This window comes from Schistocerca americana, chromosome 5, assembly GCF_021461395.2.
Source record: "Schistocerca americana isolate TAMUIC-IGC-003095 chromosome 5, iqSchAmer2.1, whole genome shotgun sequence".
In the NCBI taxonomy this organism is placed as follows: domain Eukaryota; kingdom Metazoa; phylum Arthropoda; class Insecta; order Orthoptera; family Acrididae; genus Schistocerca; species Schistocerca americana.
The window spans coordinates 447,040,084-447,054,199 of NC_060123.1; positions in this window are offsets into that span (position 1 = coordinate 447,040,084).

Sequence of the window (14,116 nt, forward strand, 5' to 3'; positions counted from 1 at the left end):
AACAAATTTTAAATCTATTTTCATAATCATAGGAATGATATCTGAAAATATTTACGTAATATTTATAGACTCCAAAATAGTATATGGTCCAATTGACAAGAAAACGTTATTCGACACGTTAAAAGAGTTTGGAGCTGAAAACTAATCAATAGCAACATAAAAGACACACTAGCAAATACAAAATGCAAAATTAAATTTTTAGGCGAAAGCTCCAAGGCTTTTGAGATCAAAATTGGCGGAAGGCAGAGAGAGAGATGGGCTGTCCCCAGTGTTTTTCAGTTGTGTGCTAGAAAAGGTTTTCAGGGAATGACGAAAAAGGACAGAAGAAGAAGGAATTAGAAGAATCACAATTTGGAGAAAAAGGGATAAACTGAGTTTTGATTGTCTGCCATTTGCAGATGATATTCACATCTTTGCTGAATCTGTAGTAGATGCAGAATGCAGATAAATCTTCTAAAAGACACAGTTTCAAAGACAGGCCTAGATTTATCTTCCGAAAAAAAACAGAGTACATGACAGAGGTGAAGGAGGCACCGACATTTATGGAGACTGATCATGGTAGAATAAAAAAGGATATAAAATTTAAATATCTAGGTGAAGTAATAGAACCAAATGCTTTACACAAAGGAAAATCGAGGTAGCTTTTCAACTAACAAAAAACCTGTATAAGAAGAATTCTATTTCCATTAATGCAAAACTTCGGCACTACAATACTATTATTAAAACAGAATGCCTTTAGTTAAATACAGCCAAACAATCATGTGAAATAGAAAAGTAGGAAAGGAAAATAATCAGGAAAATCCTGGGACCAATATATGAGAATGGGAAATGGAAACTAAGAAGTAATAAAAAAGTTTAAGAAAAATAGAGCGAATATCAGACACGATGAGGAAGAGAAGAGTTGCATTCTATGGACACCTAGAAATGTTAGATGAAAACAGTATAACAAAAAGAATTTTTAACTTATGTGGCAGAAATCCCAGAACATCAGTCGCATGGATAAAAGAAATTAAAGCAGACTTGAGGGAAATGGAAATAATGGAGGAAGAAATAGGAGAATGAGAGAGGTTTAGAGCAAAAGTAAAAGGTTTCAATGGCTTCCAGGAGAAAACAAAGAAAAAGGAAGGTGCAATTTGGATAGAAGGAAGAAGACAAAAACGTAGGGAAAGAATGAAAAATTAATGGAAAGCAAGAAAGGAGAAAAGAAAGAATTCATAAGTTATTTCATGTGGTCCTTAGTGGTTCACACGAACTGTAAAAGGAATTTAAGAAATGTCAGTCTCATTAGCATCCTATTAAGCAAATTCCTCATTACGTTTGCGTCGGATGTGAGTTATGTCATCTGACAGAAACATGGGGCAACAGTACAGAAGGTATCAGTGCAGGTACAGGTACAGGTACAGGCACAAATGTCAAGTGTATCGGAGCACATGGTTCAACAACCTTGCTGCATATGGGGCTCTGCAGCAGACGACCGTACGTGGTCCCATGTTTTCCCGTCTAGATTGGACAGTGAATCAATAAAAACGTGTCAATTAGATGGATCACATTTGTCGTTACACCAGATAGATGGGTATGTTCATGTACGCTGTCAGCCAGGCATACGGCTGCTCGAAGCATGCACCACGCCACGGGTGCAGGCCGGTGGTGGCAGTATTACACTATTGGGGACATGCACCGGGGCTTCCATGTGACCTGTCGTAGAAATCGAAGGCACCATGACAGCTGTGGACTACGTCGACATTGTTCGGATACCTGCATCCCGTCGTGCTAGAGGTCCGGACCACAGAAAAATTCGTGAGAGAGGGAGCGAGGCCCTCACGTTGTACATTTCACACATTTTGCTGCCCTGTATTCTTGTGTTTGATTTTGAGAGTTTCTGTTATGATAATATTCATGTTTTTTTTAAAAAAACGTATTTTCAGGCATAATTTATTGCAATGACATGTTGGAAAGTATAGCGCCGAACTAAAATATATTATACGGACATAAACATTAATGTCACGGGTGCTATAACTTCCAACTAACATGTTACGGGCATTGCTGTCGCGTTACTGTACGACAGCCAACGGCAGATATGAGAACACTGGTTTGTGACATTCATATTTTACAACCATAACATTCATAACCTAGTACCAACTATCTGGGCTATGCTTCAGATACGGGGTATGGTAACCAACGTTGGTTGCCGTACTCCTTGTAAGTAGCGTAGCCCAGGTAATCGGTACTACAGTAGGAGGTTTTTGATTTTAAATTTAAAAAGTATGAATCCTGCAAAACAGTGTTTTCGCTTCCACTTAGCAAGTTACTCCTACTGGCCATGTGCAGAGTTTGTAGCGTCCGTAGTATTAGATTTAAACGATGTCGCCATAAGTCACAGTTTTCCGCTTTCTTCTCTGTGGTATTAATTTTACTGTTTTCCAGCTGAAAATAAAATGAACAAACTCTCAGAAGCGCGTGTTTTGAAGCATAATTCGTTGGCGTGTCTTGGGGTACTGGGAAAGGGGTTCCATAAAAATTATGTCCCGGTCGCTACAGTTTTGACTTTTTACGTTAGGCGTGCTGCTTTCGTGTCACGCGGCGAGGTGGTCCACGAGTTTAAGTGAGTATCTGAATCCGGCCCGCAAATCACCAAAAGTTTTGCATACCTTGTATACAGTATTCACGTTGTTCACCACCTCCGATTGCGCTACAGCAACAATGACTATTACTGGGCGCTGAAACCATACTATCCAGTGCGATTTTCTGTTCATATAGATTTTTCTCTTGATTTGGTGAAAGAAATCCGCTTCAATATTTACTAAAAGTTTTTCTGGTATACACTCCAAATGAAACGAAAAGTTATTGATAAGTAGTGTCATCATTTTACAATTTAGAAAAATTTTAAACTTCCCATAAGTAACGCCTAATATATCTGTCGATGTAAATCAGTCATTTTGTCTAGAAACTTCTGCAGTTGCACTTGACAACTTTTGGCACGATTTTCAATAACTTTTCTCTTAGGTGACATACTGTGAAGTGCAAAGATTACGGTTATCCATTATATCTGACATATTTACGTTCATCTGTGTGTAACCCTACATGGTTGTGAAAGCGGGAAACAGTTGAACACAGACAGAAAGCACTTGGAATTGATATGACTATGACTTTGGAGAAGGTTAACGACGACCAGCTGGTGTTGTGACCAGAAGCCTATGCGTCACCTTTAGGCCTTGCGAGCAGTTCGCTTCTATCTAGTGTAAGGTTCACGCTGAAAATTGAGACGGCTATGTGTCCTTTGCAGGGACGTCTGAATTGGACTCGGCTTCGGAAAAAGAGAAATCCCACTGAAATACAACACTGCACTACAGCAGTTATATACTTTTTGTATGTGAGCATAAGCAACTATATAGGAAGTACGTAAGTGGTGCAGCACTGACCATTGCTTTCTATACATTTTGACCACCTTTCTGGCAATTTGTGGACACCACGCCAATAGAAATGTTCGTCTTTTGAAGCAAAATAAATCAGACACCCAATTTTCGACTTCTTCGTAGGAATCGAAGTGTTCCTCAGCCAATGCGTGTCCCATTGATGAACACAAATGGTAGTCGGAAGGGGCCAAGTCTGGTGAATACGGCGGGTGGGGTAGCAGCTCCCAGGCAAGAGTTTTGATTGTATCCTGTACCAGTTTTGCTATGTGTGCAGGTGCATTGTCGCGTAAAAAAATTACTTTGCCATCTCTTCTCGCCCATTCTGGTCTTTTTTCGATCAATGCATAGTTCAGATTGATCATTTGTTGTCTGTAGCGATCAGCATTCACAGTTTCACCGGGTTTTAGAAGCTCATGGTATACCACACCTTTCTGAACCCACCAAATACAGAGCATTGTCTTCTTGCCGAATCGATCTGGTTTTGCAGTGGATGCTGATGGTAATCCCGGATTAATCCATGATTTTTCCCGTTTAGGATTCTTAAAATAAATCCATTTTTCATCGCCAGTAACAATTCGATGCAAAACTGATTTTCTTTCATGTCTTTGAAGCAAAATTTGACAAATGGTTTTTCGGTTTTCCATCTGTCTTTCATTCAATTCATGTGGCACCCATTTTCCACACTTTTGATCGTTCCCATAGCTTTCAAACGGTCAGAAATTGTTTGTTGTGCAACATTTAGCATTGCTGCCATTTGCTTCTGACTCAAAGTATCATCTTCATCCAATATTGCTTGCAATTCGGCGTCTTCAAACTTTTTTGGTGGTCTTCCACGTTCTTCATTTCTTACGTCAAAATCATTATTTCTGAACCGTTGAAACCACCTTTTGCATGTTGCCTCTGATAGAGCATGATCACCATATGCCTCGACAAGCGTTCGATGCGACTCTGCAGCACTTTTTTTCAAATGAAAAAAAAAAGTTAATGCTTTCCACAAATCATCACTTTTTGGTACAAAATTCGACATTGTTAACACAATGAAAACATATGATGTTGTTTGTTCCATGACTTCATGTATACTAAATATCTTAGACCGATGTCATACCAACCAAACAAAAAAAAATAAGGCTCGTTCACAACAAATGTTCCCTATCGACACATTTGTATCTTAACGCTCATTTCATACCGGTACACCTGGTAACAAAACATTCAGGTCCTACGAGAGATATAGAGCAGGACTGCTAATTGCGAAGAGGCGAGACGTGAAAGGACGAACTTGTACCGGGTGGTTATATTAAAGTGCAGCTCCTCACGGACAAAAACTGTGCACTGTAATTATAGTATGCCTGCAAAAATTGCGGAATCTATGTACGCTGGAAAAAAATAGTTCCTATTTTGGCCACCAGGTGCCAATCTAACATTGTACAGCATCTCGTCGACATCTCCGGTGTTTCAACCAACAAATTGTGTTAAGTGGCGCTTTGTCACTTATTTCTGTCGATGTCACGATCTTAATCTATTACACATGGAAACATTTCTGCACGTTTTTCTCTCTTTACAGCGCTGATTTGCAGCTGTTGACCAAAATTGGAACTAATTTTTTTCCAGCCTATATCTGCTCCGCATTAACGCATTAGAATATCTACCGCGTTTCTTTACCATACGATAATTACAGCCCACAATGACCCCTATGTGTAGCTGCGCTCTTAATTATAACCACCCGGTACACCTCTGGTCGGAAATCGAAAGTCACAGGTTCTCCGCACCTATGACTGACATCGAGAGAACTGTCTAAAAAATAAATAAATAAATAAATTGGAGGGCGGTCTTTACGTGCTTGGGCTAGGATTTCTCTTCTACACTTCCATCTGGAGTGGGCACAGGCGGCCAATTCCGCGTGACGTATCTCTGAGAGCGTCACGGACCTATTCCAAATGTGCTCCTCTACCTTAGTCTGCCGCCGCCAGTGAGGGTTCATTGCCTTTTGGTTATAAATAATGTTAACGATTGTCGCTTGTACGGCGTTTTGTGAGGGCAGGGCTGACAGACGTTAGTTGTCCTTTGGCTGACTGGGGACACCCTGCTTGAACGCCGGCCGGGGGTGGCCGGGCGGTTCTAGGCGCTCCAGTCTGAAACCGCGCGACCGCTACGGTCGCAGATTCGAATCCTGCCTCGCGAATGGGTGTGTGTGATGTCCCTAGGTTAGTTAGGTTTAAGTAGTTCTAAGTCCTAGGAGACTGATGACCTCAGAAGTTAAGTCCCTTAGTGCTCAGAGCCACTTTTGAACCTGCTTGAACGTCTTTGCTTAGCATTTCCAAACCTGGAAGACAGAAGCGTTATAAGTTCGCACGAGTGTAATCTAGCAACGAAATTCTCGATGTGACCAACAGAGGTCCATAATTTGCCTAGGCAGCTGTATTCAGCGGCTCCGGCTGGGCGAGAGAATCGGGTTCTTCCTGGGAAGGGTTTGTAGTAGATGCGAACCACAAAAAAAGATGTTTGCGTATCTACTAATTGTGCATCCGTATCAGTTCGTACTTCTGGTTTCACCTCTCGGTTTCTCTCGCATTCTGGCAGGTATAATTGCAGATCACGAAACCAGGCAGAAATAAAAGCCAATGAAGATGTTGTGAAAGAAATCAACGAACTCAGAAACGTCAAAGCACCGATCTAAAAAAAAAAAAAAAAATTAAAAGAAAGAGGAAAATTAAATTTTTCGACATTTCTTCATACACAATAAATATTTAATATTTTTACTGGAAGAAAAAGTGCTGGGAAAGAAAACCAAGAGAAGAACAAGACAGAAATAGTCGAAGATCTATTGAAAGTAACACAGCTCCAAAATTATTAAGAAATGAAGATAATACCGCAATATAGGTGATATATTTACAGCAATAAGATGTAGAAGACGTATAAGATGATGATGAATTGAATGTATACAGAATGTTATGGATTTAAGTATAGATGTCTTATTGGTAACTGAGGACAGTGCACTGAACAACATTACCTCACATTACCTCAGTATTTACTTCATTTGCAGACTAATAATTATAGCTATTAGGTTGGTTGGTGCTTCCAAGTACGCAAGGCATAAGTAAGCCATTAATGTTTATTTTTCCATGGGCATCAAATTAGGTGTTGAAGTGTGCGAACAGGGACGCAAAACGGAAAGTCTATACCGACAGAAGTAGTCTACTTTTCTGCGCAATTACGACCGTAGAGACATATAAGGTAGTAAATTATGTGACGTGTTTTTTGGAAAATTAATAGCCACAGAGAAATAACAACTATCTCACTGATGTGTATACATATCAAGCGACCAAGGATCACAATATCTTTACCTATACTCCTAACACTCTGTATATGAATGACCTAGCTCTTCGCAGTTGCGTAGAGAGAGGTGGCAGCTTTAGAAACTTGTCACGACATGCAGACAAACTTGCAGGTTATCAGTGCCTGATGCAAAGATTGTGAGCTGACACTGAACATAAATAAATCGAAATGTAATTCTCGTAAATAGGCGAAAGCATTCTGTATCGTTTGACTACAATATCGCCGAAACGTCAAACACAGACTTCAAATATGTAGGGGCTTCATTCAGGGGTGTTTTAAGTACTCGCATCATAAATGCAATCGTGAAAAGGCAGATCCCAGACTCAGATTTACACTGAGACGACAAAAGTCATGGGACATCTCCTAATATCCTGTAGGACCCAATTTGCCCTGCGTAGTGCAGCAATTCGACGTGGTATGGACCCAACAAATCTTTGGAAGCCCCTTGCAGAAATCCTGAGCCAATCTGCCTCTATAGCCGCTCATAACTGCGAAAGTGTTTCCGGTGCAGGATTTTGTGCACGAACTGACCTTGCGAATATGTTCCATAAATTTTGGATGGGGATTCACATCGGAAAATCTGGGAGGCCTAGTCATTTGCTGGAATTGTCCAGAACGTTCTCCAAACCAATAGTCAACAATAATGGCCCGGTTACATGGTGCATCGTCATCTACACAAATTCCAACACGGTTAGGAACATGAAGTCCATGAACGGCTGCAAATAGTCTCAGTGCCGCCGAACATTGCCATTTCCAGTCAATGACTGGTTTAGTTGGACCAGAGGACTCAGTCCAGTCCGTGTAAACACAGCTGCACCATTATGGAGATACCACCAGCTTGCGCAGTGCCTTGTTGACAACTTTGGCCTATGGCCTCGTGGATCTGCGCCACATTCGAACCCTACCATCAGCTCTTACCAACTGAAATCGGGACTTATCTGACTAGGCCACGGTTTTCCAGTCGTCTACAGTCCAACCGATATGGTCACGAGCCCAGGAGAGGCGCTGCAGGTGATACCGTGTTGTTAGCAAAGGCACTCGCGTCGGTCGTCTGGTGCCGTAGCCCATTAACGCCAACTTTCGCCGCACTGTCCTAACGAATACGTTCGTCGTACGTCCAGTATTGATTTCTGCGGTTATTTCCCGCAGTGTTGCTTTTGTGTTAACACTGACAACTGTACGCAAACGCCGCTGCTCTTGGTGTTTAAGTGAAGGCCTTGGGCCACTGTCTTCTTCGTGGTGAGAGGTAATGCCTGAAATTTTCTATTCCACCATGTGTCTTTCTCCAACTACCATTTCACGTTCAAAGTCTGTTTTTTCACGACGTGCGGCCATAATCATGTCGGAAACATTTTTACATGAATCACCTGAGTACAAATGACAGCTCAGCCGATGCACTGCCCTTTTATACCTTGTGTGCGCGAAGCTACCCCGATTTGTATATGTGCATATCGTTATCCTTGACATTTGTCACCTCATTGTGTTGAGAGATTTCTAAGAACCGTCCAAGCACTACAGAGCCGTGGTACAAACCACTGTTCGACCGACGCAGTGCAGGAACTGTGTTCGGTAGTTTTATTATCTGAATATTTTATAATACTATATGTACTTTACAGGTGACATAAATAAGTTTTCATTTTAATTCAGTTTTTTTATTTTTATTTTTAAATCTGAAGTTGGTCATATGAGGTTGTCAAAATCTACAATACGTAATGATAATTGTGACTGTGTCGGAAAAGGAAACAATTTAACTGTTTTAGCACTCACGAGCGTCTTTATGAAAACCTTGAATGCTGTTCGTAGGGCAGGGGCTGTTATTGAGTTGTATTAACGGGAGAGAGAAAAATATTCACGGGAGAGCTGCACGATTCGACTCAGGTTTGTTTAGCCAAGGTGAGAATGTCACAGATACGCTCAACCATTTGCCTTACATAATTCTAAGATCACACGGTCCAAAGTGAGTCAAGAACGTATTACTTCCACTGACATACATCTCACGTAATGAACCCGATGTTAACGGAGGATCAATCCAGCTTCATACAATGGGTGGCGGCAGTCCCTCTTCCCTGTTGTAAGCAGTCTGCTCTGTTTAAAATTTGGCTTACTAATGCAAAGTAAACCGAAAGTGCTCTGATTTGGAAATAACTGTGACCCACCAAAGATAAATTATGACCCATGTAGGAAATTTAGGAACGCAATATGACTTCAATATAAGAAAAAAAGCAATCTGAGTAGAACACACCTGCATTACACTGCGCGACGGAGAAAGATACGGCATAGCAATAGCAAATTGGACGGATGTGAACATCAAATGAATTTTTTTAGAAGCTAGCAAAACTGAATATGTTGTAACAACCCAACTTACGAGTATAGTTGCTCACAGTGCAGTGAGAATGCAGGCCCCATACTGTATTTATAACAGTCAAATATGAGACACTCCTCAAATACGCTTCTGTAGAACTACGTAATCTTTACGTGTACCTTATTATTTGTGAATATTGAATCACAGAACGGGATACGTAACATTTGGAACTAGTATTGCATGTGGTCGAAATTCGACCAACTGAGTCAGTGGACCAGATCTCTGATAAAAATTGTCGTGCATGTTAAAGTGATTCACTGCAGGTAAAACTGTCTGAAATTTTAGCCTCAGAACTGACCCATAGGAAACGCTGCACTGTAGGTACGAGTATCCTTGAAATAATTCTTCGATTTCTCTTCAACTGTTCAATTATCTGCCCGCATCTCGTGGTCGTGCGGTAGCGTTCTCGCTTCCCACGCCCGGGTTCCCGGGTTCGATTCCCGGCGGGGTCAGGGATTTTCTCTGCCTCGTGATGGCTGGGTGTTGTGTGCTGTCCTTAGGTTAGTTAAGTTTAAGTAGTTCTAGGGGACTTATAACCATAGCCGTTGAGTCCCATAGTGCTGAGAGCCAGCCATTTGTTCAATTATCTGAAGTTAATCTGCGACACAGTGCATATAAAAATAAGTTTTGTATTAACGGCAGCAAATTAACTTTTACCTTATGACAACAAACTGTGAATGCCGTTGCATCGCGTAAAGAAACTTCAGATGCGAAATGGTTGCATTACAAAAGCTACAGTCTAAATTCATCTACCGGCATTATAGCTCTCAAAATTATTTGGAATTACGTTCAGTGCATATTTAAAACAACGATAGAAATAACCCTGTCCACATGTACATTACTCCTATTACACAGTGTCCACAAAACTTGTGGCTCTCTAGCTCTTCGGTTTTCAGTCTGACCCGTTAGTGTTCTTCTTCGAGGCATAGCCTAAAACAAATATAGTTTCCATATCATAAGGGAAGTCGTAGCTATTCAAAATGGATACTAGAAATTAGGAACACTTCAAATTTTGTGGTGACGGAGGCAAATGAACATACAGTTGGCCCCGTATACTCTTAGACGAAAGTATGTCAAAAAACGCCGCTAATAAACAGTGTCTGTTATCCCCGACGGCTTCGTCACTAAGTTTCGTTTTCCACTGCTGACAGCATCAATGGCGTAACAGTTGTAGCATTTTAGATGCTGCCCAGTACGCATGTGTTATTGCAAACGAACCATCTGCAACATTTAAACACGAGCGTCCCTAGAAAGCGATTTCACGAAGTGTTGTTACTTTCGTGTCTCATTTCTACCATAGAAGCCGGCCGCGGTGGCCGTGCGGTTCTGGCGCTGCAGTCCGGAGCCGCAAGGCTGCTACGGTCGCAGGTTCGAATCCTGCCTCGGGCATGGGTGTGTGTGATGTCCTTAGGTTAGTTAGGTTTAAGTAGTTCTAAGTTCTAGGGGACTTATGACCTAAGATGTTGAGTCCCATAGTGCTCAGAGCCATTTTTTTTTTTCTACCATAGAACCTGATACACACGCAAGGCAGATTTTGGTAGCACTCCAATTTTCCACGTTCACATATTGGAGATTTTAATGCGTGATAGAGAAGGTATCATCAGAGCTCCGAATATGATAAGATCTACTTCCCTTTTACCACTCTTAGCGGATACATAAATACAATTTTTTTTTGGAGCACTTCTATGGCAAAGTATAAGATTCATCGTCCTCCTTGTATAATTAGTATTACAAATTGGTACTTCAATTTTCGTGCTAACGTATTAATGTTATGATAACAGGACCTCATCTTGATACGATAGGTAATCTAAACGTTTGGCAAGGGATCAGTTTGTATAGACAATGATTATCTAATAAATTGTGATACAAGTAATCGTCGCCGATTTTCAGTTACGTTAACGCAGTTAAAGAGCAAATAAGTGATCAGAGAATCAAAATAAGGAAGAATATTTAATAGTGGCAATGGGAAAAGTTCTAAGTTACAGTTTTCCACAACACGCGCGTTTTCTGTGCTACTGTGTTCTCGGTATTCTGTTGCGTCTCCCTAGACTAGATTCAGGTGCCAAACCACGGAGAAAGTCTTTTCAGCACGCTTTAGTAAGTGGTGCACCGTCTTTGTGTCAAGCTGTGCTTCCCTCTGGAGCTCCAAAATTTAAAAGTTGTGCGAATGGTTTTTTCCTTGAATACAGTTCTACTAGTTAAAAATAGACTGCTGTATTTCTGTACGAACTTCATCACAAGTAAAAAAAAAAAAAAAAAAAAAAAAAAAAAAAAAAAAAAAAAAAGTTCAAATGTGTGTGAAATCTTATGGGACTTAACTGCTAAGGTTATCAGTCCCTAAGCTTACACACTACTTAACCTAAGTTATCCTATGGACAAACACGCACAACCATGCCCGAGGTAGGACTCGAACCTCCGCCGGGACCAACCGCACAGTCCATGACTGCAGCGCCCGAGACCGCTCGGCTAATCCCGCGCGGCTCACAACTCAAATATAGTGCCGCAATATTAATGGAACTTGTAATAAAAACTTCTTTCCTCCTGCTTTGTCGAAAAGTGATATTTTTAATAACGTGGCTGTGTGCAAAATTTAAGCTGATTCTTGGAAAGAAGAGAACAGCAACCGGTCACTGTTCATAGTGTTGTTTATTTACTCAACAGCGTATTTACCAGTTTCGAACCGATAGGTCCATCTTCAGATGACTGACCACACTTGATTACGTTTGATATTTTTTATAGTAGTTGTTGAAAAAAGCAGCCAACGACTAATGTAAACAAACAACAAAATATAAATGTGAACAGCCCTCTGAAGACGATCCTGTCGTTTCGAGACCGATAAAGACGCTATTTGTGTAAGCAAGTAGCATTATTAACAGTGGCCGGTTGCCGTTTTCTTCTCTTCGAAAGTCAATTTTTAAAAACTTACTCCTTGGAATTATAACCCGTCAGTTTCCTAGTATGGCACTTAGGGCATACTTAAATAGTACAGTATATATTTCCTAATTTGTCTCATTAGGTTTTGCGATAATGTGATGATAAACGTAATTCTGTGGTCTCAGAATACCTTCTCAGTTTTACGGATACAAGCCAGTTACACAGGAAAAGAGGCACATTTTTTCCCATTCTCCTGACAAATGTGAGATTTGGTACTTTGAACGTTTTGCATTTCCACTCTTCATATGAACATCACTTCATGTAACTGGTTTGTAAAACTCAGCTGAACAGAGTGCTACATCCCTTCTGGTTGCACATACAGCTCATATTAAGTAAAACGGAGATAAGAGCCTGTTATGCAAACAATGATTCTGTGGTCTCGTTGGAAGAACGAGGTCTCGTGAAAAGTTGATACCTCAGGACGGTACCACAATGAAGCATACTCGCTGCCAGAAGCAACGACAAACAAGAGACATCGGCGTAGACACCTCCAGAAGAGTTTTACACGCCGCAGTTACAGAATGCTTGTTTACGTCAGAGCGGAGTGCCCCTCAGCCCACTCCGTGATCATCGCTTAAGACGACAACGCAGCCTTTCACTACAGAGCCAGCAGTACGAGAGTGTATTAGACGGAACTGTGTAGCAAAGTACTTTACAGAATACACTTTTTTTTCTGCGAGACGCCTATAACAGTTTCCACAACGAAACTTTGTCTCGAAACCTGGCAGAAAACCCAAAGAGATTCTGGTCATATGTGAAGTATGTTAGCGGCAAGAAACAATCAATGCCTTCTCTGCGCAATAGCAATGGAGATACTATCGAAGACAGTGCTGCCAAAGCAGAGTTACTAAACACAGCCTTCCGAAATGCCTTCAAAAAAGAAGACGAAGTAAATATTCCAGAATTCGAAATGGTTCAAATAGCTCTGAGCACTATGGGACTTAACATCTGTGGTCATCAGTCCCCTAGAACTTAGAACTACTTAAACCTATCTAACCTAAGGACATCACACACATCCATGCCCGAGGCAGGATTTGAACCTGCGACCGTAGCGGTCACGCAGTTCCAAACTGAAGCGCTTAGAGCCGCACGGCCACACCGGCCGGCCCCAGAGTTCGAATAGAGAACAACTGCCGACATGAGTAACGTAGAAATAAATATCCTCGGAGTAGTGAAGCAACTCAAATCACTTAATAAAAGCAAGTCTTCTGGTCCCGACTGTATACCAATTAGGTTCCTTTCCGAGTATGCTGCTGCATTAGCTCCATACTTTACAATCATATATAACCGTTCGCCCGACGAAAGATCCGTACCCAAAGACTGGAAAGTTGCACAGATCACACCAATATTCAAGAAAGGTAGTAGGAGTAATCCACTAAATCACAGGCCCATATCGTTAACGTCGATATGCAGCAGGATTTTAGAACATATATTGTGTTCGAACATAATGAATTACCTCGAAGAAAACGGTCTATTGACACACAGTCAACATAGGTTTAGAAAACATCTTTCCTGTGAAACACAACTAGCTCTTTATTCCTATAAAGTGCTGAGTGCTATTGACAACGGATTTCAGATCGATTCGGTATTCCTGGATTTCCGGAAGGCTTTTGACACTGTACCACACAAGCGGCTCGTAGTGAAATTGCGTGCTTATGGAATATCGTATCAGTTACGTGACTGGATTTGCGATTTCCTGTCAGAGAGGTCACAGTTCATAGAAATTGACGGAAAGTCATCGAGTGAAACAGAAGTAATTTCTGGCGTTTCCCAAGGTAGTGTTATAGGCCCTTTGCCGTTCCTTATCTATATAAACGATTTGGGAGACAATCTGAGCAGCCGTCTTTGGTTGTTTGCAGATGACGCTGTCGTTTATCGACTGATAAAGTCATCAAAACAAACTGCAAAACGATTTAGTAAAAATATCTGAATGGTGCGAAAAGTGGCAGTTTACCCTAAATAACGAAAAGTGTGAGGTCATCTGCATGAGTGCTAAAAGGAACTCGTTAAACTTCGGTTACACTACAAATCAGTCTAATCTAAAAGTCGTAAATTCAACTAAATACCTAGGTAT